Here is a 10249-nt window from a genome sequence, read left to right on the forward strand (position 1 = left end):
AACTTTTAATTGACGAAAATATTCATTAGTAAATAGGGGTAATTTTTTGGTGCCTCGAAGACGGCTATTATTCATTTTCCTTTGAAATATTTTTATTTATTGTATAAACGAGTGATCTTTCCTAAAAATATCTACGTAGACTCAATTAACGAAAAAATAAAATAATGATCGCATTATGATTTTTTAAGGACTAATCCAAACCTTAGAATGTTTGTAATAGATTTCAGATATCAATAGGTACTATCCTTCAAAAGTTTAAAGTCGAAGCATATTTTAAGAAGATTAACGTGAGTCTACAAATATATTGTTTCAAAGATCCGGAGCCGTGATATATCATGCCCGTCGCGTTCTCAGCAATCTATATTTCATGTTTGTCCGGACGAGGCCTAGCACCTGCGCTACCAACTATATTCGCGGATTCGCTTTCAGAATGTAAATTTGTCACACGAGACGTCCAAACGTGGCACGTGACGACTGTTATCTTAGTTATGGCCGATCCTTACGTAGTACTTGCGAAATGGACTCGTCCTGAATAGTAACTTCATCAGAATTCGTGGTGCGACGTAAACGTTGCGTTCGTTATTTCTGTTTGTGCTCAATTAAGTCTCTATTGCGGTGGCCATTTTGTTCAATGTAATTTACTGGACCGTGTTAGTCACGTATTTCACGGTATTCGCCTATTGATAAAGAAATTTGGAACGAAAATAATGGCAGTTCTTGAACTTATTTGGGTCGATTATTTTTATATTACCGAATGAGGAAGAGGGTGCTTTGTACAGAGGATAACAGCTTATAATTCGAATTATGAAAAAAAGGTAGCTTGATACCAAGAATAGAAATGATAATAACTAAATAGATAAATGAATGAAAATAAACTCCTCAACTACTCTTTAATTCTCCTTGCTATCTCCCCCACCGCTTTTGTATTGTTTTATTCAATATTTTTTATCCGCTAGTCATTCAAACAAATCATTGGTTAGCAATTAATAATTCACTCATCCATCCAAAATTATTTGAAACCTAAAATTATCTAATGGCTACAGATTTAGACAATAACTCTATTTTGTAATACAATTAAACATCGCAAAGTGGCTACACAATTGCTACAATTAAAAGATAATTCATATTGTAGTACAAACAATGTTAGAAAGTAAGTATATTAAATTAAATCTTTGTACGAATGCACTCGTGCTCCGGTAATTCGCTTTAAACTTGTACACGGCCACCCCAACCTAATTTCATGAGCCAACCGGTTAATGCACAAGGTTGCTGACGCAAACATGATATTCATTTTAATCTCGCTATATGTAAAGTTATAAATACTTTGCTTATTCAGAGAAGAAATATCGAATTTTCATATTAGTTTGGTTAAAATTGTAAGTAATTATTACTATCAAAGAACTAACTTACTATTAAAAGCCAAACGTTTCTCATTAAGCTCATATGTATTATATGCCTATAAACAATGTATACACACCTAATTAGAAAGACGTTATACAATTATAACATAATTATCTTCTGTAGATTCTATTGCCACGGAAGATTTACACAGCGGCGTCACAGTTTAGGAATTAACGTTATTGTCCGTAAGCCAGGCGCGAGTTTCATCAATCATTTCCTCTCGGGTGATAATTCGTAAAATGCTTTGTGTTATTAACATCAGCAGCCTCTCAGTGAGTTAGCAAGGGTGACCTTTCACACACTTGGCTATGAAGGTTTGTTCCGTTTTTGTATAAAAATGACGTCGTGTAGGTCAAATCGCTGAATCCGGTGGAGCACGAACAAAGTACTGCTTAATATTTCATAACTTCTAAAATTAAATAATATTATGTGCATAGTAAAATGAACAGTTAGTGGATGATGGAAATTGGGATAGGTCCATAACAAACAATTGTGTAAATATTACAGTATTCGATAATTTGAATTTATTTGACGAACAAAGATTTAGTTTCAAATGTGCTCACTAATTGTATAGTTTCATACTTACTCGTTTTAAATATAAATCACCTTTGTAAATAGTATCGAGTAACAAAAGTCAGTTTTCTAAGACGTATTAAACGAAGCTACTTCCAATTAAACGAGCAATTCCATTACACCTATTGTAGCTGACATACAAGGACCCTTGACATACAAGGAAAGCGTTAAAATCTAATGAGATTCTTATAGCTTGTATAGATTTTCTCAAGCAGCAAAGAAACGACAATCGCTCCCAAAGGGCCTGAGTCTCGACTCCGGATGCCTTACTCGAGCACGACTGAAGCAATTTACTTTAAATCTGACACAGGACTACTTCGTGATCTGAAACTGTAGTGAAATGTAGCGATGTATCACACTTTCGTATCGATTTTCATTGACTTTGGTGTGACTTTGTTACATAGAGTAATAACTACACGATTATATTATAATTTACCATTTCATTACATGTTTCTAATGGAAATAAAGTTATGAAAGATATTATTCTCCGAATAATATTGTAAATCTGTATATATACAACTTCTACATATTAGAAAAATATTTAAAAGTGAAGCTAAAACAGAAATAATCATATTCTAGAAACGTATTTCTATTTCATTAAGGATCGCCTGGAGGAAGGTAAAAATAGAATACCTTATGGTGAGAGAATATATTTTATAACAATTTGTTCTCTGCTCAATAATAATAAAATATAAAGGAGTACATTCGAACAAGTATAACGCTTGATATTCTTCGTCTATGTAATTAATTTTAAATAAATATTACTTTAATATCTAAATTCTACGAAAAATATGAATAAAATTTTAATTAAGTTGTAGTGGATCGGAATTAAAGAGATAATGAAATGACACCTAATAGATAAATAACACTTTTCAATATTCATAGAACACAGAAATAGATATTTGAAATTATTTTCTCTCTATGAAACTAGGAATGTAAGTATATACTTAATAAAATTTTGTTTTATGCTCTTCCCTCCTGTTACGTTCTTTACACGTAAGTAATAAATCAACTTAACCAAGAATTATTTTTATCACCTGATCCAAGTGTTGAAAGTACAGTTTTAAAACATGTTTCTATAATCGTCCTTAATAACAGTCAATCAAAAATTAACTGCCGCTAACAAATGGGTGATTTTTTAATTATTATTATTGATCTGACTGCGATACCATCCGAACTCGTTAAAAGCACGATTTCAATTTAACGAACAACTGGCACGTGTTAAAATAACGGCCAAACCTTCAGTTTTGTTACTGAATGTAACAATTTAAGCAATATTATTAGCCTCTCGCACTTAATGAAATTATTTTGAGCACGCACGATCGTTTAGGTCTGAAACAGAGTCAGGTGACCTACAACGGACACTTATTACTGAAATACCAGGGTAATGAATAAATAAAATGGGAACAATTAACAAGTTACAAAATTAGTTGGAATATACAATAGCGTATTTTGTTATTCTCTATGACTTGTTCTCTTGAACTTAAAGTAATGATCCTATTGTTGCACCTGTTATTCAAATTATTGTTGATTCAAACAAATAGGTACCTTATGGAATGGAGCCTCAACAAATTACCTATCATTATATTATGTACATCGGTATGTTGCTTCCTTTAACTTTTAACAAAACCTCTCACAGTATGTTATTACATACTGAACGATGGTAATTATACACACATGTCGATAATATAGGTATAAGTCATAATATCTGCTTATGCACTTCAAGCATAAAAAGTAAACTGTGAACATTAAAAAAACCAACAAACTACTTACTTCACCAAACCTTTTAGCACCAGAAGTGTTGTTAGTGTTGCCAGAAAGGTCGTTAAGAAATAATCTTACAAAGCTTTGTGTACACGGTACCATTTTTAGTTCCACCTTATACGTTCTCTGTAAAGCACGTCGTGTGTGCAACACCTAAACCATTACCGTAACAATTCACCGAAAGTGGGCTTGCGGGAACATAAACGGATTTGCAAGTGCCGTTTACGAGAACCGAGCCTACATTACATTCCCTCTTGTAATGTTCGCCCTAACTGTTTTACAAAATTAATTAAGAGATAAGATAACTTTAATCGTTATGGCAGATAACGGTAACTATAATTATACATATTGGGAACTAGACCTAATTGAACGGTAGATACTCTCAGAACAGAAATAGTGGATATGTATTCATTATACAACACTATTCCGATTAAATATTTAGGCCTGTATTTACCAAATTATAGGCACAGGCGTATAATTACAAATATTTCGCCAGGATATTTTTGGATAACATCTTATAATAATACAATATAACTGCCAATTGAAATGAAGAGACGACTTCATTTATTCATGTAATAATTATTTATGATCGTTGAATGTTTATTGATTTATTAATTATTATTCTGATCTGTTGGTCGAAATATTAATGAATTCCGTTTAAATTAAAGTTGTCCATAATTCAGCACTTACAAAGTTTCAAACAATAACCAAAACAATATGCAGTGAGTGAAAAAATATAAGTTACACTAAAGTTTTCCTCGAAGTTTACGTAACTTTCAACTTTCACATTGGCCTCATGAACTAAATTCACTAGCTAGATTATACGTTATTAAAACTTTATATTAAAAACTAACTAAACTAGTTTACATTACCTTTAAGCTGTATGTTCTAGGATTTCATACATCCAACTACATTAAAGATATGAATCACATTTTATAGCGTTGGAGGGTCGCCTATTTGTTGGTTGTTTTAAAGCTGCTAAGCCCCAACAAAGACTTTTCTCAAGTCTGGATAAAATATTGACATATTTATTTATTATCCTTCATCATAAAACCCGACCCTCGACGTATGGATTATTTTAATATTAATCGACGCTTCAAGTCTTACACGCGCGAAAAACTTCAAATGATTCATATGATTTCTATATTCTAGAAAGAATATTATTATACGTAGGTAGATATTGATAGTTCGGCAAAATTTTCGACATCTTTAGTGTCTTCATTCAAGAAGAAATTGAAGGCCTATATAATCGGTGATGAAACCTGCTCTAATTGGGTCAACAAAATAAATAACATCCTAATAAACCAAACTGAAGTTGTAATGTACCGAAATAGCTATTTACGTTATCACTAGGCATGTTATTAGGCGAACTTCCGTGGCCACATAATTATAGTACATGTGAAAACGAAGTTGAGTTATTAAGGCGCTATATCACCCACATGTGTACACAATAGGCGTAATAAACATAACGAGAAATATAGCTCAGTATATGTACAGCAATTTAGATACAAATCATATTTACAACTTCCAAGTAAACGTTTACATTTAAACGTTCTTTCGAAGTTAGATTTGAATAAATTATGAAAATATATCTTGAAAAAAATATAACCATGAAAAGGTTCAAATTTAAACAAAAACAAGTGCTCTGCACGTTATTTAATTTAATATACCTTTATTCAAATACCATATCATAAACTATTTTTTTTCCAACCCGCCCCCCAAAAAATACCTTCAATCTTTTTCTACGTTTTACGTTCCCTCTCAAATACAGAAAATAATTTAATAGTAGCTTGTCGTTTATAAAAAGCTACTAATTTTTTTATAAAAAAAATGAGTTATTTCTTAGCAGCTTTAACAAATAGACATTTTTCGCTAAAGGAGAGCCTATAACTAATTAGCCAGATGTAACTAATTGATAAAATCGCAGAATAAGCTACTTTTCCGCATATTTAATTATTCAAAACGATATCGTTTCCAAAAAGATTCTATCGAAAGAAATGTCTCTAAGAGGATTTACTCAATTAAAGCAAAGAAGGTTAGTCGGACTAAAGAAAAATTTATTTTCTTTTTAAATGAGGGTGTTGATAAAAATGTATTTACGACTTCAAAATTAAAATCATTTCACCGTCTTTTTGCGATAAGTTACTTAAGTGTATAATTGCTTTCGTGTGAAGGAACAAATCTTATTACAGGAATTATAATAAATGGACACTTAAAAATATATCTTTTATCATAAGAAAATATTTATTTTTTGTTTATTTCGGTTCAATTATTTCGTGCTTAATATAATTTATTATTTCTATATGAATATTTCTATATTATGAATATTAGGAAGAGCGGAACCTCCTGACACAAGCATTTTATTTGCTTACTAGGAGTGTTCCAATCACAAAGTTTAAGACCTAATGTAAATGAAAGAAATAAATCATTTTGAATTTTTGAATTTTTGAAAGGTGAAACTACTACTACTACTATTATAAAGTATGGATGTATGGATGTATGGATGTTTGTTACTCTTTCACGTAAAAACTACTGAACCGATTACAATGAAATTTAGCACACATATAGAGGGTAACTTGGATTAACACATAGGATAGGTTTTATCCCGGAAATCCCACGGAAACGGGAACTATGCGGGTTTTCCTTTGAAAACGCGGGCGAAGCCGCGGGCGGAAATCTAGTACTTTATAAATCTTTTTTATTTAAAATGCACAGAACAAGTAGAGCCACCGTATCGAAATTTACTGCTCTTTTCATTAAATTGCATTCATAAAACAAACATTTCATCGTGATTAATATTCTTGATTCTAGCATAGTTTTAGCACAGGTACGTATATAGGTATAACATAGTAGGTACTATATTATCTGTTCTAATACTATGCTGTTTGTGGTGTGTGTTTAATATCGAGCAATATAGTTATCTTAGCATTTCCGTGCCAGAATTTCACGCCATCAAGATTTTATACTCTCTTATCCAGCTGTTTCATCTACATTTTCTCTCACCGGAATTTTCTACATACGAAAGAGAGCATTAAAAAGAGCATGTTTAGTGCACTGCAGATGCAATGGCATTCAAAGGACTCCAATGGCTAATAAAATAGGCATCAAGAGAGCTACGTGCTTAAGATAAGACGACTTGTACGTGATAACTTCGTTGTGTGCATTTAACCCGAGCGAAGCGAATTAAAAAGGAAAGAAAATATTAGCCCTCATTCGAGAGTACTCGACTATATCTTACAGTTCACTTTTAGTTTAAATAACTTCAGATTCATTTGTTCAATGTCAGATTGCAAAGTATGCTATTCGATGGTAAACTTTCATATTGTAAGTAACCTTTCTCAGAAATGGAGGAGAAGAAAAAATCAACAGATGCTTTTATAGACCACCACTTCTTCATGCGTTTATTTTAATTCCAGGAATTAAAAAAATATTGATTAAGTAACAATTTTCTACAGAAATAGAGCAAGGGAAAGATATAATAAGTGCAAGTCTAAAAGCCAACAGCGATTGCACGGGTACTCATTATTGTAAAATGTTGAAGAAATATAAAATAGTTTTCGCATTTCCCTTCCTTTGTTCTTTCGTCTTATAAATACGCTTGGGGAAAGTTATTTTAATTTTCTCCAGTTTAATAATGTGTTTTATCAATTTTATTATAGGGAATCAATTCGTTAATGGAAATAGCCTGTGTATGAATACTAAAAAGTTTTGAACTAATCAAATGTTTGTTTTATATCCGGATATCCGCCCGCATGCGAAGCTGTAAGGTAAATACTCTCTCGACCTACAAAGTTTGCAGCTGTCTATTCATCCGCCAATCCACTATGAGTAGTGCAATGTTTTCAACGCAAATTTTTTTGATGCCCAACTTTTATATTGAGGACTTATATACGTAATTTTCACCGACGAATGAAATGAAAAAATATCCGTTTAATCTTCTCTCAAAAATAATTTGTCATACTTTGATTGTGGAAATCCTTTTAGAAATAATACTTGTAGGTGTATCATCCATCAATATCCTCTGAAAATTTCAAACTTCTGTCATTAGTGGTTTAGGATGAGCGTTGGTGTGTCCGTTCGTAAATTGCCTTTTACATTATTATCTAAAACACAATAATAGGTACATAATATAAGTTATTTATAACGATGCTCCAATTATTTACCCTGCCATTGCCTACACCATTATTTTGACAAGGAAGTCTCATATTACCTGTTACTTTATGTCTATATCAATGTTTATGTGTCAGCATATTCAATCAGACGTGGTCCGGCAATAAACTGCACACGTACGTGTCCTATTCGTGACAAACTACTCATGTTCCTCAGCTAACCGAATAGTCTCAGCAAATTTGCATCCTACATCATACATGAAGTTGGGATGATTTTCTCGTGAAAAGCTGGGCAAGATTAATGCATACATACTGAAATTAAACACATCTGAAATTAGATTTTCGGTTGTTAGATGTTACATTTCAAGCATTATGTTTACATGTTATTTTATAAACTTTATCATCACCATTATTTATTCGGATATTTAAAGAAAAACTAATTAAATATGGTGCCTACCATGTGCCTACCGAACAAATAAAAAGGTACCATATAAAAATATTTTTAACCATACAACAGGTGATACTGATTAACCTATAGGTGTGATAATAGAATAGATAATTACATGCTTGATAATGATTCTTAATTAATAGTTTCATATCATTACTAACCATTTACACATATTTAAAAACTTAAAAAATAGAATGTGTATTTATTATTTTTTAATAACAGCAATTAATTTACGAACGGGTCTAGAATACAATTCACACTATAATTGTTTGAATAAGATTTTACATTGATTAATATTATCATTTATTGTGGTTTGTTTGTGTATATTTTTTAATCAAGGCTATTCTAATTTCTAATACAATTCTGAGAATTCAAAATCCCACGAACTTTCATTTATTTTCCTCGTGTACTTATATTAATATCTCCTATTTTGTTATGCATATATAATATACGTTAATATATGAGAATTCGCAAAACTCTTGATTATAAACGAGCTTTAAGAAATAAAAACTTTTAATTAACACTGCTTTGAAAACTATTCCAGTGAATATAAACACGGATGTAATACCATAACAGTCTGATAAACGATTTGAAAGCCGTCGACGAGATCCAACTCACATTCTATAAGAAAATAAAGTTCGTTTAAATAATACAACGATAAAAAGTATTTATAATAAACATATTATATTACTTAAATATAGTTCTTTATTTCAGACCTCTAGGTATCCTTTTTAGTGTTCAGAATAAAATGTTTCCTTTGAGGATTAACCTCGGGAACTATAAGTTACCTGGGTTTCAAAAAATGTTAAGAATTCCTAAAAATGTATTTTTATTTATACATATTTACGTTGGTGCGATGTTTCATAATATGACTTTCAAATGAATTTGTTACTTTTCGAGACCACTTACTAAAAGAAACTAGAATTTTAGCATTACTTATATAATTTGATTTATATCAATTCTTAAAAATAATACGTTCCAACGTTTACGCTGTATTATATATTTGTATTTAAATTAAAAACAGCTCAGCATAAACATTTTAAGAAAAATACTTCTTTGTGAGAGTATATACCTTGGAATGATATCATATAATTAGCTGCGCACCCCGACTTCAACTGGGCTCAGACGTGGAACAATATTGCAATCTTCTCTCTCTAAATTGGTTCAGTAATTCCAGGAATTACTACTCCTATGTTCTAACAAACACACTTTCACACTTTTCCTCTATAGTATATTATTTTACATATATATATAATAACTATTAATTATTTACCCAACAGAAACTTACATAGCCGCAGATGAATATTTTTTTATTAACTTTAATAATACTCAAGTGTCATAACAATGTAAAATTTATCATCTATAGCCAATATCTTAAACTAAACTACAACCAATATACCAAAACTTAATCGAAGCAACATAAACGATATAGGTAATAACATTCAAAGCGGAATGAGCCAATCGCCTCGTCCAGTACACAAACACGCCACTAAACATAAATAAAGATAAATGAAAGTTTCATTCTGAAGTCGATTAAGCAGGATCAATGTTTATTCACGCATCTATGTTGCCAATCAAAGAGTGCGATAGTGCCGTCGTAGCAATAAACTGCCCATCACGTCCGTACCTTCGTGACAAAGTATAGTTGCTACTCTATCACACCGATTAACTGCAACGTAGGGTACAGGATAGTGGCATGTGTATTTGTTCCATTTTTTAACTCTCGTGCGAATGAAAATAGAAAACTGGCGCTAGTAGTTTGAATACATTGAAGTAGTTACACTACTTTTCTAGTATATTTTAATATATATACTCATAGTATATTTTAATCGTATGATAAAAGATTATTGTAATAAAAATTTGTCAATCAAGGTGGTTGTGTATTTAAGTTTTTATAATGTTCATACAATAGTGTAAACTAAAAAATTATAAATGAACACTATCAGAACCTACC

This window comes from Colias eurytheme, chromosome 5, assembly GCF_061535395.1.
Source record: "Colias eurytheme isolate Ceu_HAF_F1 chromosome 5, ilColEury1 Martin Lab GWU primary, whole genome shotgun sequence".
Classification (NCBI taxonomy): Eukaryota; Metazoa; Arthropoda; class Insecta; order Lepidoptera; family Pieridae; genus Colias; species Colias eurytheme.